This window comes from Pristiophorus japonicus, chromosome 11, assembly GCF_044704955.1.
Source record: "Pristiophorus japonicus isolate sPriJap1 chromosome 11, sPriJap1.hap1, whole genome shotgun sequence".
NCBI classification, from domain to species: domain Eukaryota; kingdom Metazoa; phylum Chordata; class Chondrichthyes; family Pristiophoridae; genus Pristiophorus; species Pristiophorus japonicus.
In genome coordinates this window covers 126,920,551-126,935,471 of record NC_091987.1, presented here as the reverse complement: position 1 = coordinate 126,935,471, position 14,921 = coordinate 126,920,551, and positions in this window count along the sequence as shown.

The window sequence follows — 14,921 nt, the reverse complement described above, 5'->3', positions numbered from 1 at the left end:
CACACACAGTGTTCACACAGTCGCTCATGCAGTGTTCACACAGACACGTACACAGTGTTCACACAGTCACACACACAGTGTTCACACAGTCCCAAACACACTGTTCACACAGTGTCACACACACACTATTCACACAGTCCCAAACACACTGTTCACACAGACCCACACACACAGTTCACACAGACCCACACATACAGTTCACACAGTGTCACACACACACATTGTTCACACAGTCCCACACACACTGTTTACACAGTCCCACACACATTGTTCACACAGTCCCGCACAAACTGTTCACACAGTCCCACACAGTCCCACACACACTGTTCGCAAAGTCCCACACACACTGTTCACACAGTCCCACACACACTGTTCACACAGTCCCAAACACAGTGTTCACACAGTCTCACACACACTGTGCACACAGTCCCACAAACGCCATTTTCACACAGTCCCAAACACAATGTTCACAGTCCCACACACACTGTTTACACAGTCCCACACACATTGTTCACACAGTCCCGCACAAACTGTTCACACAGTCCCACACAGTCCCACACACACTGTTCGCAAAGTCCCACACACACTGTTCACACAGTCCCACACACACTGTTCACACAGTCCCACACACAGTGTTCACACAGTCCCACACACTCACACTGTTCACACAGTTCCACACACACCTTTGACACAGTCAAACACACTGTGTTCACACAGTCCCACACACAGTGTTCACACAGTCCCACACATACTGTTCAGAAAGTCACAAACACACTGTTCACACAGACCCGCACACACTGTTCACACAGTTCCACACACTGTTCACGCAGTCCCGCGCATACTGTTCACACAGTCCCACACAGTGTTCACACAGTCCCACACACACTGTTCACACAGTCCCGCACACTCACACTGTTCACACAGTTCCACACACACTTTTGACACAGTCAAACACACTGTGTTCACACAGTCGCTCACGCAGTGTTCACACAGACACGTACACAGTGTTCACACAGTCCCACACACAGTGTTCACACAGTCACATGCACACAGTGCACACAATCCCACACACGGTGTTTACACAGTCCCACACACAGTGTTCACCGTCCCACACACACTGTTCACACAGTCCCACACACACAGTGTTGACGGTTCCACACACGCTGTTCACATAGTCACACACACACACATTGTCCACAGTCCCACATACACTGTTTACACAGTCCCATACACAGCATTCAAGACAGACCCACACACACTGTTCACACTGTCCCACACACACCGTTCACACAGTCCCATACACATTCACACAGTCCCTCACACACGGTTGGCACATTCCCATACACAGTATTCACACAGTCTCACACACAGTGTTCACAAAATCCCACAGACACTGTTCACACAGTCCCACACACAGTGTTCACACAGTCCTACACACACTGTGCACACAATCCTACACCCACACACACTGTTCACACAGTTCCACACACTGTTCACGCAGTCCCGCGCATACTGTTCACACAGTCCCACACAGTGTTCACACAGTCCCACACACACTGTTCACACAGTCCCGCACATTCACACTGTTCACACAGTTCCACACACACTTTTGACACAGTCAAACACACTGTGTTCACACAGTCCCACACACAGTGTTCACACAGTCCCACACATACTGATCAGACAGTCACAAACACACTGTTCACACAGACCCGCACACACTGTTCACACAGTTCCACACACAGTGTTCACACAGTCGCTCACGCAGTGTTCACACAGACACGTACACAGTGTTCACACAGTCCCACACACAGTGTTCACACAGTCCCAAACACACTGTTCACACAGTGTCACACACACACTATTCACACAGTCCCAAACACACTGTTCACACAGACCCACACACACAGTTCACACAGACCCACACACACAGTTCACACAGTGTCACACACACACATTGTTCACACAGTCCCACACACACTGTTCACACTGTCCCACACACAATGTTCACACAGTCACACACAACTTGTTCACACAGTCCCGCACACATTTTTCACACAGTCCCAAACACACAGTTCACACAGTCCCAAACACACTGTTCACACAGTGTCACACACACACTGTTCACACAGTCCCAAACACACTGTTCACACAGTCCCACACACACTGTTCACACAGTCCCAAACACAGTGTTCACACAGTCTCACACACACTGTGCACACAGTCCCACAAACGCCATTTTCACACAGTCCCAAACACAATGTTCACAGTCCCACACACACTGTTTACACAGTCTCACACACATTGTTCACACAGTCCCGCACAAACTGTTCACACAGTCCCACACAGTCCCACACTCACTGTTCGCAAAGTCCCACACGCACTGTTCACACAGTCCCACCCACACTGTTCACACAGTCCCACACACAGTGTTCACACAGTCCCACACACTCACACTGTTCACACAGTTCCACACACACTTTTGACACAGTCAAACACACTGTGTTCACACAGTCCCACACACAGTGTTCACACAGTCCCACACATACTGTTCAGACAGTCACAAACACACTGTTCACACAGACCCGCACACACTGTTCACACAGTTCCACACACTGTTCACGCAGTCCCGCGCATACTGTTCACACAGTCCCACACCGTGTTCACACAGTCCCACACACACTGTTCACACAGTCCCGCACACTCACACTGTTCACACAGTTCCACACATACTTTTGACACAGTCATACACACTGTGTTCACACAGTCGCTCACGCAGTGTTCACACAGACACGTACACAGTGTTCACACAGTCCCACACACAGTGTTCACACAGTCACATGCACACAGTGCACACAATCCCACACACGGTGTTTACACAGTCCCACACACAGTGTTCACCGTCCCACACACATTGTTCACACAGTCCCACACACAGTGTTCACACAGTCGCTCACGCAGTGTTCACACAGACAAGTACACAGTGTTCACACAGTCCCACACGCAGTGTTCACACAGTCACACGCACACAGTGCACACAATCCCACACACGGTGTTTACACAGTCCCACACACAGTGTTCACCGTCCCACACACACTGTTCCCACAGTCCCACACACACAGTGTTGACCGTCCCACACACGCTGTTCACAAAGTCACACACACACACATTGTCCACAGTCCCACATACACTGTTTACACAGTCCCATACACAGCATTCAAGACAGACCCACACACACTGTTCACACTGTCCCACACACACCGTTCACACAGTCCCATACACATTCACACAGTCCCTCACACACGGTTGGCACATTCCCATACACAGTATTCACACAGTCTCACACACAGTGTTCACAAAATCCCACAGACACTGTTCACACAGTCCCACACACAGTGTTCACACAGTCCTACACACACTGTGCACACAATCCTACACCCACACACACTGTTCACACAGTTCCACACACTGTTCACGCAGTCCCGCGCATACTGTTCACACAGTCCCACACAGTGTTCACACAGTCCCACACACACTGTTCACACAGTCCCGCACACTCACACTGTTCACACAGTTCCACACACACTTTTGACACAGTCAAACACACTGTGTTCACACAGTCCCACACATACTGTTCAGACAGTCACAAACACACTGTTCACACAGACCCGCACACACTGTTCACACAGTTCCATACACTGTTCACGCAGTCCCGCGCATACTGTTCACACAGTCCCACACCGTGTTCACACAGTCCCACACACACTGTTCACACAGTCCCGCACACTCACACTGTTCACACAGTTCCACACACACTTTTGACACAGTCAAACACACTGTGTTCACACAGTCCCACACACAGTGTTTACACAGTCGCTCACGCAGTGTTCACACAGACACGTACACAGTGTTCACACAGTCCCACTCACAGTGTTCACACAGTCACACGCACACAGTGCACACAATCCCACACACAGTGTTTACACAGTCCCACACACAGTGTTCACCGTCCCACACACACTGTTCACACAGTCCCACACACACAGTGTTGACGGTCCCACACACGCTGTTCACAAAGTCACACACACACACATTGTCCACAGTCCCACATACACTGTTTACACAGTCCCATACACAGCATTCAAGACAGACCCACACACACTGTTCACACTGTCCCACACACACTTTTGACACAGTCAAACACACTGTGTTCACACAGTCCCACACACAGTGTTCACACAGTCCCACACACACTATTCACACAGTCCCAAACACACTGTTCACACAGATCCACACACACAGTTCACACAGACCCACACACACAGTTCACACAGTGTCACACACACACATTGTTCACACAGTCCCACACACACTGTTCACACTGTCCCACACACAATGTTCACACAGTCCCACACAAATTGTTCACACAGTCCCACACACACTGTTCACACAGTCCCAAACACAGTGTTCACACAGTCTCACACACACTGTGCACACAGTCCCACAAACGCCATTTTCACACAGTCCCAAACACAATGTTCACAGTCCCACACAAATTGTTCACACAGTCCCACACACACTGTTCACACAGTCCCAAACACAGTGTTCACACAGTCTCACACACACTGTGCACACAGTCCCACAAACGCCATTTTCACACAGTCCCAAACACAATGTTCACAGTCCCACACACACTGTTTACACAGTCCCACACACATTGTTCACACAGTCCCGCACAAACTGTTCACACAGTCCCACACACAGTGTTCACACAGTCCCACACACTCACACTGTTCACACAGTTCCACACACACTTTTGACACAGTCAAACACACTGTGTTCACACAGTCCCACACACAGTGTTCACACAGTCCCACACATACTGTTCAGACAGTCACAAACACACTGTTCACACAGACCCGCACACACTGTTCACACAGTTCCACACACTGTTCACGCAGTCCCGCGCATACTGTTCACACAGTCCCACACAGTGTTCACACAGTCCCACACACACTGTTCACACAGTCCCGCACACTCACACTGTTCACACAGTTCCACACACACTTTTGACACAGTCAAACACACTGTGTTCACACAGTCGCTCACGCAGTGTTCACACAGACACGTACACAGTGTTCACACAGTCCCACACACAGTGTTCATACAGTCACATGCACACAGTGCACACAATCCCACACACGGTGTTTACACAGTCCCACACACAGTGTTCACCGTCCCACACACACTGTTCACACAGTCCCACACACGGTGTTCACACAGTCGCTCACGCAGTGTTCACACAGACAAGTACACAGTGTTCACACAGTCCCACACGCAGTGTTCACACAGTCACACGCACACAGTGCACACAATCCCACACACGGTGTTTACACAGTCCCACACACAGTGTTCACCGTCCCACACACACTGTTCACACAGTCCAACACACACAGTGTTGACGGTCCCACACACGCTGTTCACAAAGTCACACACACACACAGTGTTCACAGTCCCACATACACTGTTTACACAGTCCTATACACAGCATTCAAGACAGACCCACACACACTGTTCACACTGTCCCACACACACCGTTCACACAGACCCATACACATTCACACAGTCCCACACACACGGTTGGCACATTCCCATGCACAGTATTCACACAGTCCCACACACAGTGTTCACACAGTCCTACACACACTGTGCACACAATCCTACACCCACACACACTGTTCACACAGTCCCATACACACAGTGTTCACGGTCACACACAGACTGTTCACAAAGTCACACACATATAGTATTCACAGTCCCACACACACTGTTTACACAGTCCCATACACAGTGTTCAACACAGACCCACACACTGTGTTCACAGAGTCACGCACACACTGTTCACACAGTCTCACACACACTGTTCAAACAGTACCACACACATGGTTCACACAGTCCCACACACATTGTTCACACAGTCCCACACACAGTGTTCACACAGTCCCGCACGGACTGTTCACATAGTGCCACATGCACTTTTCACACAGTCCCACACACTCTGTTCACACTGTCGCACACACAATGTTCACACAGTCCTACACACAATGTTCACACAGTTCCACACACAGTGTTCACACAGTCACAGTGACACTGTTAACACAATCCCACACACACTGTTCACACAGTCCCACACACACTTTTGACACAGTCAAAAACACTTTGTTCACACAGTCCCACACACAGTGTTCACACAGTCGCTCACACAGTATTCACACAGATACGTACACAGTGTTCACACAGTCACACACACACTGCGCACACAATCCCACACACGGTGTTTACACAGTCCCAGACACAGTGTTCACCGTCCCACACGCACTGTTCACACAGTCCCACACACACAGTGTTGGCGGTCCCACACACACTGTTCACAAAGTCACACAAACACAGTGTTCACAGTCCCACACACACTGTTCACACAGTCCCACACACACTGTTCGCAAAGTCCCACACACACTGTTCACACAGTCCCACACACACTGTTCACACAGCCCCACACACAGTGTTCACATAGTCCCACACATACTGTTCACACAGTCCCTCACACAATGGTCACACAGTCCCAAACACAGTGTTCACAGTCCCACACACAGTGTTCACAAAGGCCTACACACAGTGTTCACACAGTCCCACACATACTGTTCAGACAGTCACAAACACACTGTTCACACAGACCCACACACGCTGTTCACACAGTCCCACAGACTGTGTTCACAGAGTCACGCACACACTGTTCACACAGTTCCACACACTGTTCACGCAGTCCCGCGCATGCTGTTCACACAGTCCCACACACAGTGTTCACACAGTCCCACACACACTGTTCACACAGTCCCGCACACTCACACTGTTCACACAGTTCCACACACACTTTTGACACAGTCAAATACACTGTGTTCACACAGTCCCACACACAGTGTTCACACAGTCGCTCACGCAGTGTTCACACAGACACATACACAGTGTTCACACAGTCCCACACACAGTGTTCACACAGTCCCACACACACTGTTCACACAGTCCCAAACACACTGTTCACACAGTGTCACACACACACTATTCACACAGTCCCAAACACACTGTTCACACAGATCCACACACACAGTTCACACAGACCCACACACACAGTTCACACAGTGTCACACACACACATTGTTCACACAGTCCCACACACACTGTTCACACTGTCCCACACACAATGTTCACACAGTCCCACACAAATTGTTCACACAGTCCCACACACACTGTTCACACAGTCCCAAACACAGTGTTCACACAGTCTCACACACACTGTGCACACAGTCCCACAAACGCCATTTTCACACAGTCCCAAACACAATGTTCACAGTCCCACACAAATTGTTCACACAGTCCCACACACACTGTTCACACAGTCCCAAACACAGTGTTCACACAGTCTCACACACACTGTGCACACAGTCCCACAAACGCCATTTTCACACAGTCCCAAACACAATGTTCACAGTCCCACACACACTGTTTACACAGTCCCACACACATTGTTCACACAGTCCCGCACAAACTGTTCACACAGTCCCACACACAGTGTTCACACAGTCCCACACACTCACACTGTTCACACAGTTCCACACACACTTTTGACACAGTCAAACACACTGTGTTCACACAGTCCCACACACAGTGTTCACACAGTCCCACACATACTGTTCAGACAGTCACAAACACACTGTTCACACAGACCCGCACACACTGTTCACACAGTTCCACACACTGTTCACGCAGTCCCGCGCATACTGTTCACACAGTCCCACACAGTGTTCACACAGTCCCACACACACTGTTCACACAGTCCCGCACACTCACACTGTTCACACAGTTCCACACACACTTTTGACACAGTCAAACACACTGTGTTCACACAGTCGCTCACGCAGTGTTCACACAGACACGTACACAGTGTTCACACAGTCCCACACACAGTGTTCATACAGTCACATGCACACAGTGCACACAATCCCACACACGGTGTTTACACAGTCCCACACACAGTGTTCACCGTCCCACACACACTGTTCACACAGTCCCACACACGGTGTTCACACAGTCGCTCACGCAGTGTTCACACAGACAAGTACACAGTGTTCACACAGTCCCACACGCAGTGTTCACACAGTCACACGCATACAGTGCACACAATCCCACACACGGTGTTTACACAGTCCCACACACAGTGTTCACCGTCCCACACACACTGTTCACACAGTCCCACACACACAGTGTTGACGGTCCCACACACGCTGTTCACAAAGTCACACACACACACAGTGTTCACAGTCCCACATACACTGTTTACACAGTCCTATACACAGCATTCAAGACAGACCCACACACACTGTTCACACTGTCCCACACACACCGTTCACACAGACCCATACACATTCACACAGTCCCACACACACGGTTGGCACATTCCCATGCACAGTATTCACACAGTCCCACACACAGTGTTCACACAGTCCTACACACACTGTGCACACAATCCTACACCCACACACACTGTTCACACAGTCCCATACACACAGTGTTCACGGTCACACACAGACTGTTCACAAAGTCACACACATATAGTATTCACAGTCCCACACACACTGTTTACACAGTCCCATACACAGTGTTCAACACAGACCCACACACTGTGTTCACAGAGTCACGCACACACTGTTCACACAGTCTCACACACACTGTTCAAACAGTACCACACACATGGTTCACACAGTCCCACACACATTGTTCACACAGTCCCACACACAGTGTTCACACAGTCCCGCACGGACTGTTCACATAGTGCCACATGCACTTTTCACACAGTCCCACACACTCTGTTCACACTGTCGCACACACAATGTTCACACAGTCCTACACACAATGTTCACACAGTTCCACACACAGTGTTCACACAGTCACAGTGACACTGTTAACACAATCCCACACACACTGTTCACACAGTCCCACACACACTTTTGACACAGTCAAAAACACTTTGTTCACACAGTCCCACACACAGTGTTCACACAGTCGCTCACACAGTATTCACACAGATACGTACACAGTGTTCACACAGTCACACACACACTGCGCACACAATCCCACACACGGTGTTTACACAGTCCCAGACACAGTGTTCACCGTCCCACACGCACTGTTCACACAGTCCCACACACACAGTGTTGGCGGTCCCACACACACTGTTCACAAAGTCACACAAACACAGTGTTCACAGTCCCACACACACTGTTCACACAGTCCCACACACACTGTTCGCAAAGTCCCACACACACTGTTCACACAGTCCCACACACACTGTTCACACAGCCCCACACACAGTGTTCACATAGTCCCACACATACTGTTCACACAGTCCCTCACACAATGGTCACACAGTCCCAAACACAGTGTTCACAGTCCCACACACAGTGTTCACAAAGGCCTACACACAGTGTTCACACAGTCCCACACATACTGTTCAGACAGTCACAAACACACTGTTCACACAGACCCACACACGCTGTTCACACAGTCCCACAGACTGTGTTCACAGAGTCACGCACACACTGTTCACACAGTTCCACACACTGTTCACGCAGTCCCGCGCATGCTGTTCACACAGTCCCACACACAGTGTTCACACAGTCCCACACACACTGTTCACACAGTCCCGCACACTCACACTGTTCACACAGTTCCACACACACTTTTGACACAGTCAAATACACTGTGTTCACACAGTCCCACACACAGTGTTCACACAGTCGCTCACGCAGTGTTCACACAGACACATACACAGTGTTCACACAGTCCCACACACAGTGTTCACACAGTCCCACACACACTGTTCACACAGTCCCAAACACACTGTTCACACAGTGTCACACACACACTATTCACACAGTCCCAAACACACTGTTCACACAGATCCACACACACAGTTCACACAGACCCACACACACAGTTCACACAGTGTCACACACACACATTGTTCACACAGTCCCACACACACTGTTCACACTGTCCCACACACAATGTTCACACAGTCCCACACAAATTGTTCACACAGTCCCACACACACTGTTCACACAGTCCCAAACACAGTGTTCACACAGTCTCACACACACTGTGCACACAGTCCCACAAACGCCATTTTCACACAGTCCCAAACACAATGTTCACAGTCCCACACAAATTGTTCACACAGTCCCACACACACTGTTCACACAGTCCCAAACACAGTGTTCACACAGTCTCACACACACTGTGCACACAGTCCCACAAACGCCATTTTCACACAGTCCCAAACACAATGTTCACAGTCCCACACACACTGTTTACACAGTCCCACACACATTGTTCACACAGTCCCGCACAAACTGTTCACACAGTCCCACACACAGTGTTCACACAGTCCCACACACTCACACTGTTCACACAGTTCCACACACACTTTTGACACAGTCAAACACACTGTGTTCACACAGTCCCACACACAGTGTTCACACAGTCCCACACATACTGTTCAGACAGTCACAAACACACTGTTCACACAGACCCGCACACACTGTTCACACAGTTCCACACACTGTTCACGCAGTCCCGCGCATACTATTCACACAGTCCCACACAGTGTTCACACAGTCCCACACACACTGTTCACACAGTCCCGCACACTCACACTGTTCACACAGTTCCACACACACTTTTGACACAGTCAAACACACTGTGTTCACACAGTCGCTCACGCAGTGTTCACACAGACACGTACACAGTGTTCACACAGTCCCACACACAGTGTTCATACAGTCACATGCACACAGTGCACACAATCCCACACACGGTGTTTACACAGTCCCACACACAGTGTTCACCGTCCCACACACACTGTTCACACAGTCCCACACACGGTGTTCACACAGTCGCTCACGCAGTGTTCACACAGACAAGTACACAGTGTTCACACAGTCCCACACGCAGTGTTCACACAATCACATGCACACAGTGCACACAATCCCACACACGGTGTTTACACAGTCCCACACACAGTGTTCACCGTCCCACACACACTGTTCACACAGTCCCACACACACAGTGTTGACGGTCCCACACACGCTGTTCACATAGTCACACACACACACATTGTCCACAGTCCCACATACACTGTTTACACAGTCCCATACACAGCATTCAAGACAGACCCACACACACTGTTCACACTGTCCCACACACACCGTTCACACAGTCCCATACACATTCACACAGTCCCTCACACACGGTTGGCACATTCCCATACACAGTATTCACACAGTCTCACACACAGTGTTCTCAAAATCCCACAGACACTGTTCACACAGTCCCACACACAGTGTTCACACAGTCCTACACACACTGTGCACACAATCCTACACCCACACACACTGTTCACACAGTTCCACACACTGTTCACGCAGTCCCACACACACTGTTCACACAGTCCCGCACACTCACACTGTTCACACAGTTCCACACACACTTTTGACACAGTCAAACACACTGTGTTCACACAGTCCCACACACAGTGTTCACACAGTCCCACACATACTGATCAGACAGTCACAAACACACTGTTCACACAGACCCGCACACACTGTTCACACAGTTCCACACACAGTGTTCACACAGTCGCTCACGCAGTGTTCAAACAGACACGTACACAGTGTTCACACAGTCCCACACACAGTGTTCACACACTCCCAAACACACTGTTCACACAGTGTCACACACACACTATTCACACAGTCCCAAACACACTGTTCACACAGACCCACACGACAGTTCACACAGACCCACACACACAGTTCACACAGTGTCACACACACACATTGTTCACACAGTCCCACACACACTGTTCACACTGTCCCACACACAATGTTCACACAGTCCCACACAACTTGTTCACACAGTCCCGCACACACTTTTCACACAGTCCCAAACACACAGTTCACACAGTCCCAAACACACTGTTCACACAGTGTCACACACACACTGTTCACACAGTCCCAAACACACTGTTCACCAGACCCACACACACAGTTCACACAGACCCACACACACAGTTCACACAGTGTCACACACACACATTGTTCACACAGTCCCACACACACTGTTCACACTGTCCCACACACAATGTTCACACAGTCCCATACAAATTGTTCACACAGTCCCACAAATGCCATTTTCACACAGTCCCAAACACAATGTTCACAGTCCCACACACACTGTTTACACAGTCTCACACACATTGTTCACACAGTCCCGCACAAACTGTTCACACAGTCCCACACAGTCCCACACTCACTGTTCGCAAAGTCCCACACGCACTGTTCACACAGTCCCACCCACACTGTTCACACAGTCCCACACACAGTGTTCACACAGTCCCACACACTCACACTGTTCACACAGTTCCACACACACTTTTGACACAGTCAAACACACTGTGTTCACACAGTCCCACACACAGTGTTCACACAGTCCCACACATACTGTTCAGACAGTCACAAACACACTGTTCACACAGACCCGCACACACTGTTCACACAGTTCCACACACTGTTCATGCAGTCCCGCGCATACTGTTCACACAGTCCCACACAGTGTTCACACAGTCCCACACACACTGTTCACACAGTCCCGCACACTCACACTGTTCACACAGTTCCACACACACTTTTGACACAGTCAAACACACTGTGTTCACACAGTCGCTCACGCACTGTTCACACAGACACGTACACAGTGTTCACACAGTCCCACACACAGTGTTCACACAGTCACATGCACACAGTGCACACAATCCCACACACGGTGTTTACACAGTCCCACACACAGTGTTCACCGTCCCACACACACTGTTCACACAGTCCCACACACAGTGTTCACACAGTCGCTCACGCAGTGTTCACACAGACAAGTACACAGTGTTCACACAGTCCCACACGCAGTGTTCACACAGTCACACGCACACAGTGCACACAATCCCACACACGGTGTTTACACAGTCCCACACACAGTGTTCACCGTCCCACACACACTGTTCACACAGTCCCACACACACAGTGTTGACGGTCCCACACACGCTGTTCACAAAGTCACACACACACACATTGTCCACAGTCCCACATACACTGTTTACACAGTCCCATACACAGCATTCAAGACAGACCCACACACACTGTTCACACTGTCCCACACACACCGTTCACACAGTCCCATACACATTCACACAGTCCCTCACACACGGTTGGCACATTCCCATACACAGTATTCACACAGTCTCACACACAGTGTTCACAAAATACCACAGACACTGTTCACACAGTCCCACACACAGTGTTCACACAGTCCTACACACACTGTGCACACAATCCTACACCCACACACACTGTTCACACAGTTCCACACACTGTTCACGCAGTCCCGCGCATACTGTTCACACAGTCCCACACAGTGTTCACACAGTCCCACACACACTGTTCACACAGTCCCGCACACTCACACTGTTCACACAGTTCCACACACACATTTGACACAGTCAAACACACTGTGTTCACACAGTCCCACACATACTGTTCAGACAGTCACAAACACACTGTTCACACAGACCCGCACACACTGTTCACACAGTTCCATACACTGTTCACGCAGTCCCGCGCATACTGTTCACACAGTCCCACACCGTGTTCACACAGTCCCACACACACTGTTCACACAGTCCCGCACACTCACACTGTTCACACAGTTCCACACACACTTTTGACACAGTCAAACACACTGTGTTCACACAGTCCCACACACAGTGTTTACACAGTCGCTCACGCAGTGTTCACACAGACACGTACACAGTGTTCACACAGTCCCACACACAGTGTTCACACAGTCACACGCACACAGTGCACACAATCCCACACACGGTGTTTACACAGTCCCACACACAGTGTTCACCGTCCCACACACACTGTTCACACAGTCCCACACACACAGTGTTGACGGTCCCACACACGCTGTTCACAAAGTCACACACACACACAGTGTTCACAGTCCCACATACACTGTTTACACAGTCCCATACACAGCATTCAAGACAGACCCACACACACTGTTCACACTGTCCCACACACACCGTTCACACAGTCCCATACACATTCACACAGTCCCACACACATGGTTGGCACATTCCCATACACAGTATTCACACAGTCTCACACACAGTGTTCACAAAATCCCACAGACACTGTTCACACAGTCCCACACACAGTGTTCACACAGTCCTACACACACTGTGCACACAATCCTACACCCACACACACTGTTCACACAGTTCCACACACTGTTCACGCAGTCCCGCGCATACTGTTCACACAGTCCCACACAGTGTTAACACAGTCCCACTCACACTGTTCACACAGTCCCGCACACTCACACTGTTCACACAGTTCCACACACACTTTTGACACAGTCAAACACACTGTGTTCACACAGTCCCACACACAGTGTTCACACAGTCCCACACATACTGTTCAGACAGTCACAAACACACTGTTCACACAGACCCGCACACACTGTTCACACAGTTCCACACACTGTTCACGCAGTCCCGCGCATACTGTTCACACAGTCCCACACAGTGTTCACACAGTCCCACACACACTGTTCACACAGTTCCGCACACTCACACTGTTCACACAGTTCCACACACACTTTTGACACAGTCAAACACACTGTGTTCACACAGTCCCACACACAGTGTTCACACAGTCGCTCACGCCGTGTTCACACAGACACGTACACAG